We start from the raw sequence: 24,024 nt of genomic DNA on the forward strand, positions 1-24,024 counted from the left end.
TTTGCTTAAGCCCTCCTTGTATTACCAACTCAGGAAATTTTTAGGAGTGTAACCGTACACAGGAAAGATGAAAAGTATCCAGCTAAAGGTTGCTTTTCAGACCGACCACTGTGTAAGTCGATGTCTATAACAAAGGGTCAAGAGACAAGAAAAAATATAAGGGGACATGAAAAGAGTGGCTGCCATCTTCTGCTATCAAGTTAATCTGTTAGATGCTTTCTTATTTTTATTACTTTGTTAATCTTTGTGTTCTTCGTAAAAGCCTTTAAAAGCTAAAAATGTTGCTGCATCATCTATAGCACCAAACACTTATATCCATGTGGTACAGAAATTGACCAATACATCTTCACAAAAGCAGAGTCATTTCTGAAAATGCAGTATAATAGGACTGACAAGATATAATCAGTGAAGAATAATCAAGTCAGAACTAATTAGTTAAAATATATTATACATAGACCCATTCAGATTTGATTAGTTTATTTTTTATGGAATTGTACATAATGACTAAACAAGAAACATGTAAATAAAATATACCATGACTATATTTCCTTCATTCACATATTATCACTCTAGACTCATGATAAAGCTATCTATGAATATAGCTTGTATATGTCATGCAAAATAGAACAACAACAAGAAAGTATTGCCAGTTGTGAAAATTTTAGCATTATAATATTTTTAATATCCTTAATGTCTTATTACATGCATGACTTCTAAATCAGCATGTTAAAATATTTGAAGGATAGTATATATGTGTATATGTATGTATACATGTATATTTTTTCTACTGATATGGCACTGAAATAGTATACTGTATTCTCTCTTGATATTCAGTCCAACTTATAAGCAGCACCAAATGTTATTTTCTAAATGCATGCTTATTGAGTATTTCATTATGGATCTGTGTACCAAACACTTCATAGAAAGTCGATAAATAAAAACTACAAGTATATTTAACATATATGTACATATATGTTTGATATAATCATTAGGTTATCTTAATATATTAAATTTTATGTAATATATTTAAGATTATTATAAAAAGCATGTTTGAGTCATTCCAGTATGCATTTTGATTATTTTCAACAGTCATAAAAATTTAAATCACTTCAATGATATTAAGAATCTTTATTCACATGAAAATATGAAATGAAAACCAATTATAATAAAACAGAAAATAATAACTCTTTAACAAAAACCTTATAATTTAGAGTAAATGACAGACTAAAATATTTCTCAAACATTTTGATAAAGATATCAGGAGTCTGATTGAAAAGATTTTTTTGAGACCTTAATAATTACAATAATTTAGAAAAAGTAATCATGTATTAAGTATTACAATAAACTTCCTTATGTAAAGAGTTCTAACTGTGGAACATAAAAGCTTCCAAATGTGGAAAAATAAAAGTGTTTAATCGACAACTTATTATTCAAGTTTTGCAAAATGTGATTTTCTTATATTAACTTTGACTTCTTCAGTCTAGTTCCCATCCACATTTCTCATTCATATCTATTAACACCTTTACTGTGTGAAGTGTGAGGTGAAAAAAAAAATTATTGAAACAATTATAGAAGATTATTATTCAATGTAATATAGTCTGGTTTAGAAATATTTTAGTTTTTACAGTAAAAACTGTCTAATAGTGCAGAAAACAAGACTTAGCCTTTATAATTTGGTTTTCACATGACTTACATTGTATTATAAATTTTATGGCTACATAATGTTATATAAATGCCTTTATTATGAAGAAGACCCAAAATATATATGGTAAAAATTTTTAATAGGCCAATTATCAATCAATAGATAAATTGGTATTTCTAAGCAATCTTTTGTGTACAGAGAATATTAATGGAATTTTCACTAAATCATCTAACCTAGTCTAAATTGTGATGCTCTTGAGTTCTTATTTAAATATAGTATAACCAAAGGGTATTCATTAATAGCTTTTTTTAAACCCTATATCCTGCCGGGCGCGGTGGTTCACGGCTGTAATCCCAGCACTTTGGGAGGCCGAGGCGGGCGGATCACATGAGGCCAGGAGTTGAGACCATGCTGGCCAAAATGGCGAAACCCCGTCTCTAATAAAAGTACAAAAATTACCCGGGCGTGGTGGCGGGCACCTGTAATCCCAGCTACTCAGGAGGTGGAGGCACGAGAATTGCTTGAACCCAGGAGGCGGAGGTTGCAGTGAGCAGAGATCGCGCCACTGCACTCCAGCCTGAGACACAAGAGCGCGACTCCATCTATAAAAGAAAACCCTATACTAGTGAATTACATCAGATATGTGTTGTTTATGCCTCCTTTGCTTTCATACTCATCTATATATACCCCATTTTCCTACCATCTCTGTGCCCTAGGAACCCGAACCTTTGGAAAGGATCAGATGGGCTTATTTTCTCACTTGTGCCTGGTTGGGTTCAGCAAATGCAAAACACCGGTAAATGACCCTGGAGAAGTTAAATAAATAAAAGCTGTAAGCATCATTTAGTTTTTGAAGAGTAAAGAGGATTTTCTCTTTTTAAATTACATTTTCATGAAATGACTTGAGGAGACTTTTCATCTAAAGTATACTTTTTCCTCCAAACAATATACAAATATGGATAGCTTGAACATCTAACCTCAAATAATACACATACTTTTAAAAGTAGTTTATTCAATCTTTAAACAGAATTTTGAGTCTTAAATAATGGGGAGCTATTACTCAGAAAGAGTAAAATTTCTATTGCAATAATTGCTTATATTGATAAAATTTGAGCATTGGTATGATAGGGAGAATATCTGTTTATTTCTTTCTATTCGGCCCAAGTATTGTGCCCAGCAGGTACATACTAAATGTACTAAATGGCTATTGATTAAATTGATAAATATAGTGAAGTTGGAATCCTATAGCATTTCACAATAAAGTGCTTTCACACGTACACATGCATAAGTTATTTGACTTTTTATAACTCTATAGGTATTGTTGGGCATGTTTTATCATCAGCTTCTCAAATAGTGCAATTTAAAAGTTTTTTTTCAAGATCACATGGCTAGCTAAGTTCTAGAATCAGGAATTCATTCACTTTCTTCTATAACCTCTTCCAGTGATATGGTACTACAATACATATCCCTTACTGTATTTTCTGATGTGATTAAGCATGTATTACTGTATACTCATATAAGCCACTACCAAAAGCTTATTATCTGTGATATGCTCACTTATTTATTTGTATCATTGCTATTAATGCTTACAATGATTCTAAAAAAGAAATAGTCTACATTTTTTCATCATTATTATTTTACATAAGAGGAAACTGAAGCAGAGAAGGCTAAACTCCAATACCATTCTCTGCAAAAGACACCTAGATGTACAGCATACCGGCCCATTTAAAAAATACATTTTATTTGCTATTAGTAATAATAAAAAATAAAACTAGTTTAAAAAAAGAAAGTAGAATTGGGAGCAATGAAAAAATATCCAATTGGTTCATCTCCAAAAGGATAAATAATCATTGTAACAAATTTTTCAAGTGAATTGGTATTATTTTTATATAATGGAAAACAAGCAAACATTAAATTTTCAAAGTTTTGCCCAGATTATGACATCATAGTGATCAACTCAATAATTATTTAAATACCAGTGTTCAGAATAGTGCACAATTCTTGTGCAGGGTTTGGTTATGTCTTCCATTTTGCTATCAATATCTGTATATTGTTTTCTCATATTAGAAATTGCTTACTGCAATATTTGAAATATTTCTAAACCAGACTATATTTTATTGAATAATTTTTATTATTGTTCTAATAAATGCTTTTTCACCTCAAGCAGTAAAATTGTTAATGGATATAAAAGGGAAATTTGGATGGGGACTAGATTGTAGAAGCCATAGTTAATTTAAGAAAATCACATTTTGTAAAACTTGAATAATAAGCTGTCCATTAAATGCTGTTTTATTTTTCCACATTTGGAAAGTTCTATATTCCACAGTTAGATCTATTTAAAGGACATTTCTACTGTAATAATTGACACATTATTGTTTTTCCTAAATTATTGTAATCATTAAGGTCTCATAAAAATCTCTTTAATCAGACTCATGACACTCTTTATCAAAATGAAAATGCAGAGAGCCCCTTATTTAAAAGACAGGGGAGAGGTGCTACCAGAGGCACTAAAATACATCATTTTGGTTTCATGGCATATTTACTTTGCCCTAAATAACACAAATTTCTCCCACTTGAATGCCGATAACATGGTTCCTCTACCCTCAAAACTTTGGTATACACAAAATGTTAAAGTATCTTGACCCGAATCTTTCTCAAGGGAAATTTGGTTATGATCCATACCCACTGTCAACGGCTGTCTTCTCATCATATGAAATGCAAGTATCCCCATAAAAAGAAATTTGATTATTTTTCATCTCATGTTTTTAGAGCAGGACAGCAATCACTGGCCTCAGTATATTGACTTCATGTGATTCAGCTGCCCAATATTGTTCCAGCCAGCTGTGTCTATGGATGAGAGAGGGTCACATGGTGTCCCACTCAGAGAAGCATTAATGGCTGTGCTGAGGCATTTCCCATCAAAGCAAAGGGTGGGCAAGTCAGTGTCTGTGATTAACACATGTAAAATATGAAAGAAGCCATATTATTCAAATAGTTTAATTTGGCAAAACATCTGTTAAAAATAAAAATAGTATAAAATGTATGTGTTTAATTTTAACTATCAAGATATAAGTGTGAATATATTCTAAAACCTTGATATTCAAGACAAGAGCTCTGCTTAAAAGTTAGCTGATGGAGAGACCTATATACTTTCTTTTCTTTTTCTTTTTTTTTTTTTTTTACATAAACCGCACTCATAATGCATCCTCTGCAATTTTCTGTTTCCATCTCTTTAAAGCACATCAAGCAATTACAAACACTTGTGAAGCAATTTATGTGGAGAATCATTTTAGAAGTCTATGATTTTTCCCCAGTTTTTTTATAGTTGTCCAGCCCACACTTACTTTTTGAAAGCATCTTTCAAGTAATTCACCTTTATAGAGTTGTTTTCAATGCATACAACTTAGTTTTCATAGAAACAACCTCTTTATTTTCATACACTAATTTTCATAAGCTTAAGTAATATTTAAACAAATTTTGTAAGTGAAAAAACAAAAAAACAACTGGTATAAACAGATTTAGGGATAAACACATCTGACAAGTGGTATACATACTACCGAAACATAGAGAACAGAAGTGTGGGGAGAGTAGTCTGCCAGCCAAAGGCATTCAACAAGCATAGACTTCAGTAAATATGCTTAACAGAAGGAGTGGAAAGCATTGTTTCATCTGGTAAACTAATAAAATGCAAGTCATTAAAAAAAACTTTTATTATATTCTTATCCCTTAGTTCTTTAAATTTAGCTTATTTTATTTCAGCATTCTCAAACTGGTCTCTGTATGGAAAAGCAATGTGAAAAGGCATATTATTTCACACCTACTAAATATGTAATTAAACATTTAGACCTTACTTAATCTATATAAAGAGATAATATGGCCATATTTAGATGATGACCTTGAATCAATATACTGTTTAAATACATGACAGTGCGGTTTTTTTGTTTTTTTTTTTTTTTTTTTTTTGAGACGGAGTCTTGCACTGTCACCCAGGCTGGAGTGCAGTGGTGTGATCTCTGCTCACTGCAAGCTCCACCTCTCAGGTTCACATCATTCTCCTGCCTCAGCCTCCCGAGTACCTGTGACTACAGGCACCCGCCACCACGCCTGGCTAGTTTTTTGTATTTTTAGTAGAGATGGAGTTTCACTGTGTCAGCCAGGATGGTCTCGATCTCTTGACCTCGTGATCCGTCCATCTGGGCCTCCCAAAGTGCTGGGATTACAGACCTGAGTCACCGCGCCCGGGCCAACAGTGCAGATTTTTAAGATGAAGTTCAGAAATGACACATTTATTGCATGATGAGTATTTGAAGTTTGAAAAATATGACAGCAGAAAAGAATGGTAGAACTATTCCAGAAACTTTTCAGAAAAGACACAGTTAATCAAGAGGGTTTACACACACACACACACACACACACACAGACATGACACAGAAAAATTGCAAAGACTAAAATTTTTCCTCATGGCAAAAAGCAGTTTAGTGATTTTTAAATGGAGATTATACAAAGGGCACTATATTCAAACAAACCAGCTAAGAAATATTAAACAATGACTAGGACCAGAATAGGTATAATTTTGGAGGAAGATGTGTTCTGTTAGATAATTAGATTAATAGTTGTGTTTTAATATCTGGAAGAAAAAACATTTTGAGACTATTTCAAGCCTTTGTTTTTAATTAGCAATAATTCAGCTTATTCTCTTCACTTATCCACCCATTTCTCTGAAACAATTGCTAATTTATGTTTCAAGATTTGTAGTCTGAAATACAAATTTAATTTTTATATTACTTAAAGCAAAAAATACAGATTTATGACATTCTTCAGTTTAAGAATACGATTCATATAATTTCTTGCTTTCAAGAAACTTTTCTTAGCAATATACATCATTAAAATATATGCTCTAAAACGGTTAGACTTTTCCTCTGTTAGATTTTGTATCTATCTCTAAAACCTAGAAAAGTGTCTGGCATAACTTTAATGATCTATCAGTTCTCACTGCATGATGAATGAGTGCCGTGGATAGTCAGTTTTCCCTGAGCAGTAGTGAAATCAGCAATGGCTGTGTAGCAAGCACTGGTAAAATACACAGTAGTGTCCACCCGTGAACTTTTGTGTATGTATTTTTTGAGACATGATCTTGCTCTCTCACCCAGCCTGGAGGTCATGGGTGTGATCATAGACTAAGTTCACCGCTCGAACTCCCAGGCTCAAGCTATCTTCCTGCCTCAGGAGTTGGGATTACAGGTGTGAACCACTATGCTCAACTAATTTTTAATTTTGTTGTTGCTGTTGTTGACATGGGGTCCGCTATGTTACCCAGGCTAGTCTCAAACTCCTGGCCTCAAGTGATCCTCTCTGATCTTTAATGAGTTTCTACAAAGGAGATCCTGGCTGGGAGTGTGTGAGCAATTTCACGGACTTTGCTCTTTTGGAAACAACATTACTGTCTGCATTGTAAAAGAGTGCTTTAACTATAGTAGTGAGTCTCATTTTAAAAATTATATTATTTTTGCTTTTTTTATGTTAATTTTAGTTGGTGCACAAAAATTGTATATGTTTACAGGATAAAGTGATATTTTGATACATGTATGAAATATGTAATAATCATATCAGAGTAATTAGCATTTCCATCACATCAAATATATAGCATTTGTTTGTGATGCACACATTCATAATTCTCTCGTGTAGCTTTTGGAAAATATGCAATAAATTATCATTAGCTGTCTTCCTCGTAGTCTAGTGCTATAGAACACTAGAACTTAGTTCTCTTATCTAGCTACAATTTCGCAGCTGTTAACCTGCCTCTCCCTATTCTCTCCCTCTACCCTTTCCAGCCTCTAATAACCACTATCCTACTCTACTTCTCTGAGCTCATTTTTTTAGCTCCCACATATGAGTGAGGACATGTGGTATTTATCTCTCTGTGCCTGAGTTACTTTGTTTAACATAATGTCCTCTAGGCCCATCCATGTCACTGCAAATGATGGCATTTCATTACCTTTTATAGTTGAATAGTATTCCATTGTGTATGTGTACCATTTTTCTTTATTAATTCATCTGTTGATGGACATTGAGGTTAATTCCCTACCATGTAATAGTAAATTGGCTAATTCCCTACCAATTTACTATTACAATAAATTGGTGGTTGCTGAAATCTCTTCAATATACTGATTTTCTTTCTTTTAGGTATGTATCCACTAGTGGAATAACTGGATCATATGGTAGTTCTATTTTTACTCTTTTGAGAAGTCTCTATGCTGTTATCTATAATGGCTGTAGTAATTGACATTCCCACCGACAATATATAAGAGCTTCCTTTGCTCTGCATCCTCTCAAGCATTTGCTGTCTTTTCACTTTTCGATAACAGCCATTCTAACTGGGGTGAGATGATATCCATTGTGGTTTCAATCTGCATGTCCCTAATTGTTAGTGATGTTGAGCATTTCTTCATGTACCTATTAGCCATTTGCATGTCTTCTTTCAAGCAATGTTTCTTCAGATCCTGTGCCTATTTTTAATTTGATTGTTTTATGACTATTGAGTTGTTCTAGTTCCTCATACATATATCTGGATATTATTCCTTTGTTGGATGATTAGTTTGTAAATATTTGCTCCAATTCTAAAGGTTGTCTCTTCACTGTTGATTTTTTTCTTTTGCTGTGTAAAAGCTTTTTGCTTTGACATAATCCCATTTTTCTATTTTTTTTTTTTTTTTTGCTGACTGTGCTGTTGAAGTCTTACCCATAAAACTTGTACCTAGATCATTGTCATGAAGTATTTCCCCCTATGTTTCCTTTTAGTAGTTCTATAGTTTTAGGACTTACATTTAAGTGTTCAATCCATTTTCAGGTGATTTTTGTACATGGTGAGAGATAGGAGTCTAGTTTAATTCCTCTGTCTATTAATATCCAGTTTTCCAAGCACCAAGTATTGAAGAACTGTCCTTTCGTCAATGTATGTTCTGGTCACTTTTGTCAAAAACTAGTTGGCTACAAATATGGAATTTTTTAGGTTCTCCATTCTGTTCCATTGGTCTATGTGTTGGCTTTTATACCAAGACTATGTGGTTTGGGGTACTATAGCTCTATAGTATATTTTAGTCAGGTAGTGTGATGCATCCAGCTTTGTTCTTTTTGCTGAGTACTGCTTTGGCTTTTCAAGGTATTTTGTGGTTCCACACCTTTTTTTGGATTTTTTTTCTGTGTTTTTCTATTTCCATGAAGAACGTTAATTGATATTTTGATAGAGATTTCATTTAATCTATAGTTTGCTCTGGGTAGTATGATCATTTAAACAATATTAATTCTTCCAACCCACATGAGATGTCTTTCAAATTTGTGTGTCCTCTTTCATTTCTTTCATCAGTATGTGGTAGATTTTATTGCAGAGATATTTTACCTCCTTAGTTAAATCATTTAAACATATTCTATTTTTGTAATTATTGTAAATGAAATTCCTTTCTTGATTTTTTTTCAGCTAGTTCATTACTGGTGTATAGAATGTTTACTTATTTTGTATGTTAATTTTTTGTCCTGCAGTTTTACTGAATTTGCTTTTCCATTCTGAGACATTTTTGGTGGAGTCTAGACTTTTCTACGTATAAGATAATGTTACATATGGGTTTGTCATACATGGCCTTTATTGTTTTAAGGCATGTTCCTTCTCTACCTGGTCTGATGAGTGTTTTAGTCATGAAGAAATGCTGAATTGTATCAAATGTTTTTTCTATATTCACTGAGATATATATGTTTTTCTTCATTTTGCTGATGTAGTGTATCACATTTCTTGATTTGTGTATTGAACCATCTGTACAACCCTGAGATAAATCACACTTAATTATAGCGTATTATCTTTTTGATGTGCTATTAGATTCTGTTTGCTAGTATTTTTTTTTTCTTTTGGAAATTTTTTTCATCTAAGTTCACCAGTGACATTGGCCTGGTAGTTTTCTTTAATTTTTATGCCTTTGTCTGGTTTTGGTATAAGGGTAATACTGGTGTCGTAGAATGAATTACAAAGAATTACATCCTCTTAAATTTTCTGGAAGAATTCAAAACTAATTCTTGTTCTTTTAAAGTGTTGTAGAATTCAGCAGCTAAGTCACTCTGGCCCTGGAATTTCCTTTCCGGGAGACATTTATGATTTAATCTTGTTCCTTGTTACTCATCTGTTCAGGTTTCTATTTTTTTTTTTTTTTTTTTTTTTTTTTTGTGCTTCAATCTTGGTAGGTTACATGTGTCCAGGAATTTATCAATTTCCTCTTGGTTTTCTGATTTGTTGGCATATAATTATTTGAAATAGTCTTTAATTATCCTTTTTATTTCTATGCTATCAGTTGTAAAGTTTCCATTTCTGGATTTTTTTTTATTACTTGAGACTTTTATAATTTTTTTTTAGCTTAGTTAATGGTTTGTTTTATTTATCTTTTCAAAAAAACAACTTTTTGTTCTTTTAAATTGTTATTTTTGTTTCCGTTTTATTTACTTTTGTTCTAATCTTTATTTATTTATTTATTTATTTTTACTAATTTTAAATTTGATTTCTATGTGCTTTTCCAGTTCCTTATGGTGCATCATTCAGTTCTTTATTTGAAATATTTCTACTTTTTTTGATGTAAGGCATTTGCTGCTGTAAACTTTCCTCTTAGAATGGCTTTTGCCATATCCAATAGGTTTTATTTGTTTATTTATTTATTTTTGTTTTTCTTTCTTTTAAAAAAATGGGATGCATGTGCAGAACATGAAGGTTTGTTACATAGGTATACATGTGCCATGGTGGTTTGCTGCACCTATTGCCCTATCCTCTAAGTTCCGTCCCCTTGCCCCCCACCCCCTAACAGGCCCTGATGTGTGTTGTCCCCTCTCTGTTTCCATGTGTTCTCATTGTTCAAATTCCATTTATGAGTGAGAACATGCAGTGTTTGGTTTTCTGTTCCTATGTTAGTTTGCTGAGGATGATGGCTTCCAGTCTCATTCTGCAAAAGACATGATCTCATTCATTTTTATGGTTGCATAGTATTCCATGGTGTATATGTACCACATTTTCTTTATCCAGTCTATCATTGATGGGAATTTGTGTTGGTTCCATGTCTGTGCTATTGTAAGTAGCACTACAATAAACATACATGTACATGTCTCTTTGTAGCAGAATTATTTATATTCCTTTGGGTATATACCCAGTAATGGGATTGCTAGGTCAAATGGTATTTCTGGTTCTAGATCCTTGAGAAATTGCCATAGTGTCTTCCTCACTGGTTGAATTAATTTATATTCCCAACAACAGTGAAGTGTTCCTCTTTCTCCACAGACTTGCCAGAATCTATTGTTTCTTGACTTTTTAATAATTGCCATTCTGATTAGCATGAGATGGTATCTCGTCGTGGTTTTGGTTTGTATTTCTCTAATGATCAGTGATGATGAAGCTTTTTTTCATATGTTTGTTGGTCATGTAAATGTCTTCTTTTGAGAGGTGTCTGTTCATATCATTTGCCTGCTTTTGGATGCAGTTGTTTTTTTCTAATAAATTTGTTTAAGTTCCTTATAAATTCTGGATAGTAGACCTTTGTCAGATAGGTAGGTTGCAAAAATTTTCTCCCATTCTGTAGGTTTCTTGTTCACTCTGATGATAGTTTATTTTGCTGTGCAGAAGCTCTTTAGTTTAATTAGATCCCATTTGTCAGTTTTTGCTTCTGTTGCAGTTGCTTTTGGCATTATCATCATGAAGTCTTTGCCTATGGCTATGTCCTGAATGGTTTTGCCTAGGTTTTTTTCTGGGGTTTTTATGGTTTGGGGTTTCACATTTAAGTCTTTACTCCATCTTGAGTTAATTTTTGTATAAAGTATAAGGAAGAGGTCCAGTTTCAGTTTGCTGTGTATGGCTGGTCAGTTTTCCCAACATCATTTATTAAATAGGGAATCATTTCTCCACTGCTTGTTTTGTCAGGTTTGTTGAAAATCAGATGGTTGTAGATGTGTGGTGTTATTTCTGAGGTCTCTGTCCTGTTCCATTGGTCTATAAGTCTGTTTTAGCACCTGTACCATTCTGTTTTGGTTACTGTAGCCTTGTGGTATAGTTTGAAGTCAGGTAGCATGATGCCTCCAGCTTTGTTCTTTTTTGCTGAAGATTGTCTTAGATATATGGGTTCTTTTTTACTTTCATATGAAATCTAACATAGTTTTCTCTAATTCTGTGAAGAATGTCAATGGTAGTTTGATGGAAATAGCATTGAATCTATAAATGACTTTGGGTTATATGGCCATTTTCATAACATTAGTTATTCCTATGCATGAGGATGGAATATTTTTCCATTTGTTTGTATCCTCTCTTATTTCCTTTAACAGTGGATTGTACTTCTCCTTGAAGAGGTCCTTCACATCCCTTGTTAGCTGTATTCCTAGGTATTTTATTCTCTTTGTAGCAATTGTGAATAGGAGTTCATTCATGATTTGACTCTCTGCTTTTCTATTGTTGGTGTAAAGGAATGTTTTTTATTTTTGCACATTGGCTTTGAAACCTGAGACTTTGCTGAAGTTGCTTATCAGCTCAAGGACTTTTGGGACTGAGACAATGGGGTTTTCTAAATATAGAATCATGTTGTCTGCAGAGACAATTTGACTTCCTCTGTTCCTAACTGAATGCACTTTGTTTCTTTTTCTTGCCTGATTGCCCTGTCCAGAACTTCCAGTATTATGTAGAGTAGGACTGGTGGCAGAGGGCATCTTTGTCTTGTGCTGGTTTTCAAAGGGAATGCTTCCAGCTTTTGCTCATTCAGTATGATATTGGCTGTGAGTTTGTCATAAATAGCTCTTATATTGAGATATGTTCCATCAATACCTAGTGATCTGAGAGTTTTTAACATGAAGGGATGTTGAATTTTATCAAAGGCCTTTTCTGCATCTATTGAGATAATCATGTGGTTTTTGTCTTTGGTTCTGTTTATGTGATAGATTATGTTTATTGATTTGTGTATGTTGAACCAGCCGTGCATCCCAGGGATAAAACCAAGTTGATCATGGTGGATAAGATTTTGATGTGCTGCTGGATTTGGTTTGCCAGCATTTTATTGAGGATTTTTTCATCAATGTTCATCAGGGATATTGGCCTGAATTTTTCTTGTTTTTGTTGTGTCTCATCTCAGTTTTGTTATCAGGATGATGCTGGCTTCATCAAATGATTTAGGGAGGAGTCCCTCCTTTTCCATTGTTTCGAATACTTTCAGAAGGAATGGTACCAGCTCCATTTTGTACCGATAAAATTCGGCTGTGAATCCATCTGGTCCTGGGCTTTTTTTTGTGGTTGGCAAACTATTAATTACTACCTCAATTTCAGAACTTGTTACTGGTCTATTCAGGGATTCAACTCCCTCCTGTTTTAGTCTTGGGAGGGTGTATGTGTCCAGGAATTTATCCATTTCTTCTATATTTTCTAGTTTATTTGTGTAGAGGTGTTTATAGTATTATCTGATGGTAGTTTGCATTTCTGTGGGGTCAATTGTGATATCTCCTTTATCATTTTTTATTGTGTCTATTTGACATACTTTCTTCTCGGTGCCACATGGCACTTACTCTAAAATCGACCACATAACTGTAAGTTAAACACTCCCCAGTAAATACAAAAGAACTGAAATCATAACAAACAGTCTCTCAGACAACAGTGCAATAAAATTAGTACTCAGGATTAAGAAACTCACCCAAAACCACACAATTAAATGGAAATTGAACAACCTGCTGCTGAATGACTCCTGAGTAAATAATGAAATTGAGGCAGAGATCAAAAAGTTCTTTGAAACCAATGAGAACAAAGCGACAATGTATCAGAATCTCTGGGTCACAGCTAAAGTAGTGTTAAGAGGGAAATTTATAGCACTAAACGCCCACATCAGAAAGCTAGAAAGATCTCAAATTGACACCCTAACATCACAATTAAGAGCTAGAGAGGTAAGAGCAAACTAATCCAAAAGCTAGCAGAAGACAAGAAATAACTAAGATTAGAGCAGAATTGAAAGCAATAGGGACATGAAAAACCCTTTAAAATTCAGTGAATCCCGGAGCTGATTTTTGTAAAGATTAACAAAATAGATAGACCACTAACTAGACCCGTATGTTTTAGTATGTTGTGTTTCAATTTCTATTTTCATTGAGAACTTAAAAATTCTTTTTTTATTTTCTTCATTAATCTATTGGTCATTCAGGAGAATTTTTTAAATATGTATTTATTTGTACAGTTTCCAAAGTTCCTCTTGCAACTTTCTTGGAACGTTTCTCTCTTGTTTCTATGCTAGTTTTATTCCATTGCAGTCTGAGAAGACACTTAATATAACTTCAATTTCTAAAAACATATGTTGAAACTTGTTTCATCACCTACTGTATGGTCTATCCTGGAGAATGTTTGGTGGACTGATGAGAAGAATGTATATTCTGCAGCTGTCAAATAAAATGTGTTATTAATATCTGTTAGGTCCATTGGGTCCGTAGTGCAGATTAACTCGAATATTTATTTGTTGAACTTCTGTCTCGATGAGCTGTCCAATGCAGAAAGTGGGGTGTTGAAGTCCTCAACTATTATTGTAGTGGGTATATCTTTTTTTCTCTCTCTCTCTTTTGAGACAGTCTCACTCTGTCACCCAGGCTGGAGTGTAGTGGCATGATCTCAGCTCACTGCAACCTCTGCCTCCCAGGTTCAAGCAATTCTCATACCTTAGATTCCCAAGCTGGAATTCCAGGTTTGCGCCACCACGCCCAGCTAACTTTTGTATTTTTAGTAAAGACAAGTTTTGCCATGTTGACCAGGCTGGTCTCGAACTTCTGACTGCCAGTGATCCATCTGCCTTTGCTTCCCGAATTGCTGGGATTACAGTCTGATATAAATATTGCTACTTTGACATACTTATGGTTTCTGTTTGCATGGAATGCATTTTTCTATTTCTCAATTTTCAGTCTATATGTGTCTTAACAGGTGAAGTGAGTTTCTTGTTGGCAATACGAAACTGAGTCTATTTTAAAAAAATAATATCTATTCGGCTAGCCTATATTCTAAATTGTTGAATTTAGGTAGACATGGTGGCTCACGCCTGTAATCCCAACACCTTGGGAGGCCAAGGTGGGTGGATTACCTGAGGTCAGGAGTTCAAGATCAGCCTGGCCAACATGGTGAAACCCTGTCTCTTCTAAAAATACAATAATTAACCAAGTGTGGTGGCAGGCACCTGTAGTCCCAACTACTCAGGAGGCTGAAGCAGGTGAACCACTTGAACCCATGAGGGAGAGGTTGCAGTGAGCCGAGATGGCACCACTGCACTCCAGCCTGGGCAACAGAGTGAGACTCCATCTGTAAATAAAATAAATAAATAAATAAATAAATAAATAAATAAATAAATAAATAAATTGTGGAATTTAAGCCAGTTACATTTCAGTTTGTTATTGAGATGTGAGGACTTCTAGTGTCATTTTGTTGATGTTTTTTCTGATTTTGTATATTCTTTGTTGTTTTCTTTCTCTCTTTTTTTTTATCTTTGTAATTTGGTGGTTTTCTGTAGTGACATTGTTTGATGCTTTTCTTTTTCCTCATTCGTGTATCTGATCTGCCAGTGAGTTTTCCACTTTTGTGTATTTTCATGCCATGGCATATATTGTCATTTCACCTCCAGATATAGGACTTCTTTAGGCAGTTCTTGTAGTGCTAGTCTAGTGGTGATGAATTCCTTCAAGTTTCACTTGTCTTGGAAAGACCATTTTTCCATTTCTAAAGAATGGCTTTGCTGAGTTTTGTGTTCTTGACTGGCATGGTGTTGTTGCTTTTTTATTCCCAGCACTTTGAGTATAACATCACATTCTCTCTCTTGTCCTGTAAGGTTTCTGTTGAGAAATCTGCTGTTTGTTAGTGTGATAGGAATTTCCTTATATGTAACTTGACTCTTTTTTCTTGGTGTTTTTAGAATTCTCTCATTGTCTTTGATTGTTGACAGTTTGAATATAATATGCCTTGGAGATGACCTTTTTGGGTTAAATCTATTTGGGGATTTTTGAGCTTCCTGTATCTGAATATCTACATCTCTTTTAAGACTTAGGAAGTTTTCAGCTATTATTTTATTAAATACATTTTCCATGCCTTTTGAAATCTCATCTCCTGAATGTCCTAAATTGTGAAAATGTGTTTTTTGAATGTCCTATATATCACATAAGCTTTCATTATTCTTTTTTTCTTTTTTATCTGACTTGGTTATTTCAAACCTGTTTTCAAGTTAAGAAATTCTTTCGGCCCCTCTCTGCCCCGCCTCCCTGCGCGGGTGGCTGAGGCATAGCGCTGCGACCCCCGCACCCCTGCGAACAGGGCGCTGCGAGTGGGGTGCGGAGCGTGCAGGCCCTGCTCTGCACCCTGCGTGCTGTCCCATCACCCGCCACCCGCGCCCTGCCCGCTGAAGCCCTGGCAGCTGGAGGGGGCGCCGTCCGGACGTTGCGCACGCGACCCGCTCTGCTCTCCGTGAGTAAATTCACAGAGAAACGTGAATGGATAACAACAGAAAGTGATACTGGAACAGTGGGAATCAGCAATTTTGCACAGGAAGCGTTGGGAGATGTTGTTTTACTGTAGTCTACCTGAAGTTGGGATAAAATTGAACAAACAAGACGAGTTTGGTGCTTTGGAAAGGGTGAAAGCTGCTAGTGAACTCTTATTCTCCTTTATCAGGAGAAGTAACTGAAATTAATGAAGTTCTTGCAGAAAATCCAGGACTTGTAAACAAATCTTGTTATGAAGATGGTTGGCTGATCAAGATGACACGGAGTATACCCTTCAGAACTAAGGATCTTATGAGTGAAGAAGCATATGAAAAATACATAAAATCTATTGAGGAGTGAAAATGGAACCCCTAAATAAACTAGTATGAAATAACGCAACCCAGCAGAGTTGTCTGAAATTAGTGGTGGATAGAAGACTTAGAATAGCAACTTTTAGCATTACTGATGGGGAAAAAAAAAAAAAAAAAAAAAAAAAAAAAAAAAAAAAAAAAAAAAAAACCTACTGTTAACACTGTTAATGAAGGAAAATGCCCTTTAACTTTCTAATGATTATAGATAAATATAAAACGAGTCTTTTTCACAATATCCTATGATTTATAGTCTAGACTCTAGTGTTCAGAATTCATTAAATTATCCATGGTAAAAACTAGTTATAAAAATTACATAATTCAAAGATAACGTTGTTGTTCTTAAGCCTTATATGATATTGTGACTTGCGTATATCCATACCTGGATTTGGGATGAAATACTTAATGATCTTTCCATTGGAAATAACTGGGAGTGAAGAAGGTTTTGTTGCTTGTACAGTGTCAGATGAGGAACACCACTATTTTAATTTTGCAATACACTGCATTTGCTGGTGCTATTTTTATGCGGTGAAGCAACAGCTTTGCAGCAAAATAATAAAATGCTTCTTCGTTAAAAAAAAAAAATTCTTTCATTTGCTTGATCAATTCTATTGTTGATATTTTGATTTTACTTTTAAATATCATTCATTGAATTCTTCAGTTCCAAGATTTCTGTTTTGTTCTATTTAAATGATATTTTGTATTGGTTCATTCTCACATTCCTATAAAGAAATGGCTAAATTTCCCAATAAATTTATTTAAAAAGAGGCTTAATTGGCTCATGGTTCTGCAGGCTGTACAGGAAGCATAGCAGCATCTGCTTCTGGGGATGCCTCAAGAAGCTTCTAATAATGACAGAAGACAACGCAGGAGCCGGTATGTCCCATGGCAAAAGCAGGAGCAAGAGAGCAAAAGGGGAGGTGCTACACACTTTTAAATGACAAGATCTCATGAGAACTCACTCACTATCATGAGGACAGTACCAAGGAGAATGGTGCTAAACAATTCATGAGAAATTCACCTCCATGATCCAATCACCATCCACCAGGCCCCACCTCCAACATTGGAGATTACATTTTAATATGACATTTGGGCAGGAACACACATCCAAACTATATCGTATCTATATTCTTGTTGAATTTCTCATTTACATCATAAATTGTTTTTCTGATTTATTTTCATTATATTTGTTCGATTTTACTTTGCTGAGTTTTCTTTACAATTATTTTGAATTTCTTCTCAGGCATTTCATAGGTTTCTTTTTCCTTGGGGTTTGTTACTGCAGAATTACTGTGTACCTTTGGAGGTTCATGTTTTGTTTTTTCATGTTACTTGTGCCCCTACATTGATATCTGAACATGTCATATAACAGTTGCTTCTTCAAAGATCAGAGACAGATAAAACCACAAAGATGGGGAAGAAGCAGGGCAGAAAAGCTGGAAATTCAAAATATAAGAGCGCATCTCCCCCTGCAAAGGAGCGCAGCCCATTGCCAGCAACGGATCAAAGCTGGTCAGAGAATGACTTTGACGAGATGAGAGAAGAAGGCTTCAGTCCATCAAACTTCTCAGAGCTAAAGGAGGAATTACGTACCCAGCGCAAAGAAACTAAAAATCTTGAAAAAAGAGTGGAAGAATTGACAGCTAGACTAATTAATGTAGAGAAAATCATAAACGAAATGACAGAGATGAAAACCATGACACGAGAAATACGTGACAAATGCACAAGCTTCAGTAACCGACTCGATCAACTGGAAGAAAGAGTATCAGCGATTGAAGATCAAATGAATGAAATGAAGCGAGAAGAGAAACCAAAAGAAAAAAGAAGAAAAAGAAATGAACAAAGCCTGCAAGAAGTATGGGATTATGTAAAAAGACCAAATCTACGTCTGATTGGGGTGCCTGAAAGTGAGGGGGAAAATGGAACCAAGTTGGAAAACACTCTGCAGGATATCCTCCAGGAGAGCTTCCCCAACCTAGTAAGGCAGGCCAACATTCAAATTCAGGAAATACAGAGAACGCCACAAAGATACTCCTCCAGAAGAGCAACTCCAAGACACATAATTGCCAGATTCACCAAAGTTGAAATGAAGGAAAAAATCTTAAGGGCAGCCAGAGAGAAAGGTCAGGTTACCCACAAAGGGAAGCCCATCAGACTAACAGCAGATCTCTCGGCAGAAACTCTCCAAGCCAGAAGAGAGTGGGGGCCAATATTCAACGTTCTTAAAGAAAAGAATTTTCAACCCAGAATTTCATATCCAGCCAAACTAAGTTTCATCAGTGAAGGAGAAATAAAATCCTTTACAGATAAGCAAATGCTTAGAGATTTTGTCACCACCAGGCCTGCCTTACAAGAGACCCTGAAGGAAGCCCTAAACATGGAAAGGAACAACCGGTACCAGCCATTGCAAAAACATGCCAAAATGTAAAGACCATCGAGGCTAGGAAGAAACTGCATCAACTAACGAGCAAAATAACCAGTTAATATCATAATGGCAGGATCAAGTTCACACATAACAATATTAACCTTAAATGTTAGTTGCCTCAACCACAATAATTGGAAGCAACACATACGGAAGGTGGGATGCTCATCAGAGGAATATTTTGGTGGCATTTATAAATCATTATAAATTTTTATAAATTATTTCTATAACTATGAACACATTAATAAATCTAGTACTTAAATGTGTAGGAATATTTTGAACATTTTGGAGCTTGGTTATCCTTTGAATTTCCAAGAATATCAATTAACTGGGCCATCAGATTTTTTCAAATATGATGTAATATTGTATTAAAATAACATATTTCTGAAGAGAAAAACAGATCAATTTGTAACTCGAAATAAATCAAACTAGAAGTTGACTCATGTAAAGAACATAATCATGATGGATAATCTAAGAGAGAAAAATGTTTGTGTTGTGTTTCAGGTGTGTTGATAGATTTCATCCTATGAGAATAGATTTTTTTACTGTTATGTCATTTACATTATAATCAGATGAACAGGCCATTGACAGGTAGACAAATAAGTGAACAAAATGATTTCAGGAAGAAATAATTTGTCTGAAAATACAAAATACAGGGATATGATATAAGATTACCAGAATATCAAAGAGATTATCTGACTCATTAATTAGATTAATTAATTTAATTAATTAATTAATATTAAGTACAAAAAAATCAAATTTTAGATCCAAAAAGGAAGATAACTTCTAGTGAATTCTATTGCATGTTTATCATATTCCAACTCATAATGTGAAAAATAGAAGAGAATGATGCCAACATTTAGAGTAAAGCACAGAGAAATGATGAATTGATTAAGATCACCAATTTCATCACTAAATATTAGCCCTTACAATCCTTGTAATTCATTGGTTCCACCCCTTGAGCTCTCTGAGAATATATACAGACTGTCAAATGCAGGTAGACCAATAATTAGTGCATGATATTAAGGATTTCAAATGATATACATGAAACTGCTTAATAAGGCAGTATGTGACTAATGAGATTTATGTGACTAATGTGACTAATGAGATTTCTCCATTTTGTGCTTGAACAAGTTTCTTAGTTTCAACAAACACACACACAAACGCTCAGCTAAATTTAAATTTCTGATAAACAGTTAATTTCATAATATAATTATATTCTAAATATTGCATGAAATAAATGTATACTAAAAATAATTTGTTGTTTTTCTGAAATTTAAATTTGACTAGTCATCTTGTACTTTACCTAGCAAACCTAGGCTGATAAGACTTACTTATATATGATAGTAAAAAACTTGGATAAAATATTGAATTTTTTAGGTTAGAATTCACTACCAAGGCTCTGGGAGAATATGAGCCATTGTAGAAAAATAAGATTCTCTAAAAAATATCAGGTTACTGGTGTGTGTCAATGACTTATGTTCACTCTTCAGTAAGGTGTTAAAGGAGACAGTCATCAGTGTAACTAAAGAGAGGAGCTTTGATATATATAGTGTGAGAAAAGAAAGCCTTTCTGCTTCTTGCTAAAAATCCAACAGTGCTAAGGATCTATAATTTGAAACTGCCAAAAGTGACTTGTCTGCCCCAAGGTAAAGTTGTGGCAAGCCAAAAAATGAAGGTCAGAAATGTCACAATTTAGCTTGGCATCTAAGGACAAATTAAAACAAAACAAAAATCAGCAAGGGATCTTTTTATGTATCGCTTGCTAAAGTACATCAATGGATGCTGTGTTTGACAGAGGTAATAGGATCCTTACACATAGACACAATGTAAAAGATGGCAGATAGGGGATGGGGTGATTTGTTTTGTCCATTATTTCTCATTAATTAGAGTCAAATGTCAAGTAATGAAGTCACAAATTGAAGCCTACAAATCTATGGATAAAATACAGAAAAGTCAAGTGTGGGCTCCATATTCAACTTTCATGATTTAATAGATTTCTGCTGCTGGATGTTAATAAAAGCCTGTCCTCCCCATTAAAGCTTTGGGCAGCAGTCTAAAGTTTTAAGAAAGAACTCTGGCATCAAGCTGCATGGAGAATGTGTGAGTCTTCCTTCTAGGAGACTCACATCAACAGTGAATGGGCAGACTACAGATCAGCAGCCTTGAAAACATGTCAGTGATCAAGTTACTTTAGTATTCCTGCTTTATTGGAGGTGATGTAAGCCCTGTACAAGTGATCACTGTATATATTTTCAATTTACAGCCTTTTCTAAATTAAAATCGTGGCCAGGAACTGTGGCTTATGACTACAATTCCAGCACTTTGGGAGGCCAAGGTAGGAGGATGGTCTAAATCCAGAAGTTTAAAACCAACCTGGGCAGCAAAACAAGACCCCATTTCTACAAAAACAAACAAACAAATAAATAATTGAAATTAAAAATTTTTAAAAATGGAAACTTAAAAAAATAGAATTTTACTGTGGTTGCCTTGTTTTTCCATTCACTGTTACATTTTCTGTGTGGAGTCATGTTTAAATTATCAGATAGTTCAAAGGTTGCAAGTTTTAGAAAGAAACATCTAGATATTTTAGGTTTATATGTACCTCATGTTCATATTCTGCAATATGATAGTATCTCTCCATAAAGGCATAATGGCTACCTCTTCATTCATATAATTGGTATATGAGAGTGTTGCATTGTATTAAAATTATTGAATGTGTATATTTAAGTGAAGATAGCAATCTATATACTTTGAGCATGTGAGGCATTGGATCTTGAGTTAAAGACTAGAGGATTTATTGTTTATCTGAGTTTATTATCTGATTTTTTTATGTCATTATAGTAACCAAGGAGGAGCACCCTTTTCACCAGGGATTGGGTTAAAAACAGCCAATTGACTACTTGATTCACATCAGAATCACCAAACTTCAAAAAATTATCACTTTTTTTAATTTTTTATTTTTTAGGCAGGATCTCACTCTGTCACCCAGGCTGGAGTGCAGTGGTATGATGACTCACTATAGCCTCGGCCTCCTGGGCTCAGGTGATCTTCCTATCTCAGCCCCCTGACTGGCTAGGACAACAGGCGTGCACCACAATGCCAGGATAATTTTTGCTTTTGTTGAGATAGGCTTCCCTCATGTTGCCCAGGCTGGTCTCAAGCTCCTGGTCTCAAATGATCTTCCTATCTCGGCCTCTCAAAGTGCTGGGAGTACAGACGTGAGCCATGGTGTCTGGCCAAGATAAAAGCTTATGACTCCAGAGTGTATAGGTTTCATATTCACTGGCAAAAGGAGATATAAGAGAGAAAAAAGGATTCAGGAAGAAGAGGGGAAATAAAACAAAAATAAAGTACCCTGAAGGAAGACAACCCTATATACTATTGTTTTCAATGTGGATGTTGTAAAACATTTGTGAGTTGTAAAACTAATCTACTGGTTGATGGTCAATAACTTATTTTTTTTAAAGAAACAGAATAAAATAGAATTAAATAGGATGGAAAGTAGAAGTATTAAAATCATCAATGTGCATCATATAAAAAGTATTGTTTTATTACACTTTTATTTATTTGAACAGTGTATATATACATGTGTGATTTTCTAGGATTGTGATGTAAAATATATTTCTAACTTTAAGTAGTTGTTCAAAGATGTTTGAAATGCAGTGATGAACATATTCTAGTTCCAGGAGGTTATCATTTTGATGTATAAGCTACCCCAAGATTCTCTCTACTATCTGCATTTCTTATTTTTATTTTGCTTAGATTAATGTTATAAGTATTTTATATACAATAAGTCATTTAATCCTCTCAACATCCCCATGAAGGTGTTACTATTATTATCCCAATTAATGCAGTAATATAATTGAAATGTACAGAATTTATGTAATTTGCCAAAGCTCACTCAGTCGGCATATGACAGGGTTAAGATTTACACTGGCACCCTGGAAAACTGTCTATTGAGTGGAAGCAATGAAATATGAAACAAAATCTGTATTTTGTAAAAATATATTATAAAATGTTCCCTGGAAAAAAGACAATGCTCCTGAAACTGGAACATATACTGTCATATTACCAGTGGTGCGTTAGAATGGAGGTCACACCTTGTTACTGAGAACTTTAGGCCCATCCTGGATCAGTTCCAGGTTTTATGAGAAAGTGGTACACTATGATAACTGCTTAGAAGTTGCTGAGAAATCCTTGAATCTCAAAATGCCCACATAAATCTTTAAAGTGCTCATTATTTACCATAACATTAGTAACCCTTTTTCTTGAAAACTAATAGTATAATATAATTCATTGTTAAAACTTTTTGTTTCAAAATAGGATTTAGAATATCTATCCAGAGACCAAAACAATATCTTTGGTAATTAAGAAAAATGCAATTTATATTTTAAAATAAAATATTGAATTTAAAGTGGTATTATCTTTACGTGATAATATTTAATTAGCTCATAAATATTTAAGATTATTTATTTATTTATTGAGATGGAGTTTTGCTCTTGTTTCCCAGGCTGGAGTGCAATGATGTGATTTTGGCTCACTGCAACCTCTGCCTCCTGGGTTCAAGCGATCCTCCTGCTTCAGCCTCCCAAGTGGCTGGGATTACAGGTGTCCGCCACCATGCCTGGCTAATTTTTTTTTTTTTTTTTTTTTTTTTTGCATTTTTAGTAGAGACGAGGTTTCACCAGGTTGGCCAGGCTGGTCTTGAACTCCTGGACTCAGGTGATCCACCTGCCTCGGCCTCCCAAAGTGCTGGGATTACAGGCGTGAACCACTGCGCCCAGTCAATACTTAAGATTTTTAATAATAAAGTCCGGGAATGAACCAGGCTCCCAAATGAAGATGCAGAAAACATAACTAAATATTATCTAATTTCATATATATATATATATATATATATATATAGCGCTATTATCTAATTGTTTATATATATAAAGCTAAGTATTATCTAGATATATATATATTTACAGCAATTTATAAATAATGTGGCCACTGTACATTGCTTTAGAAAAATAGAGAATAAAGATGCTCGTAGTCATCCTTACACCTGTCTGTACAAGATACCTTCTTTATGCTAGGCATTTTATGTACTTCAT

At 34.3% G+C, this 24,024-nt stretch overlaps 1 pseudogene; it reads left to right on the forward strand.

The window, feature by feature from the left end:
* The first annotated feature begins 67 nt into the window (after positions 1–67).
* On the forward strand, positions 68–16,495 carry LOC104656659 (annotated as a pseudogene).
* Positions 16,496–24,024: the final 7,529 nt, after the last annotated feature.

The sequence above is a fragment of the Rhinopithecus roxellana genome, chromosome 13 (genome assembly GCF_007565055.1).
Source record: "Rhinopithecus roxellana isolate Shanxi Qingling chromosome 13, ASM756505v1, whole genome shotgun sequence".
In the NCBI taxonomy this organism is placed as follows: Eukaryota; Metazoa; Chordata; class Mammalia; order Primates; family Cercopithecidae; genus Rhinopithecus; species Rhinopithecus roxellana.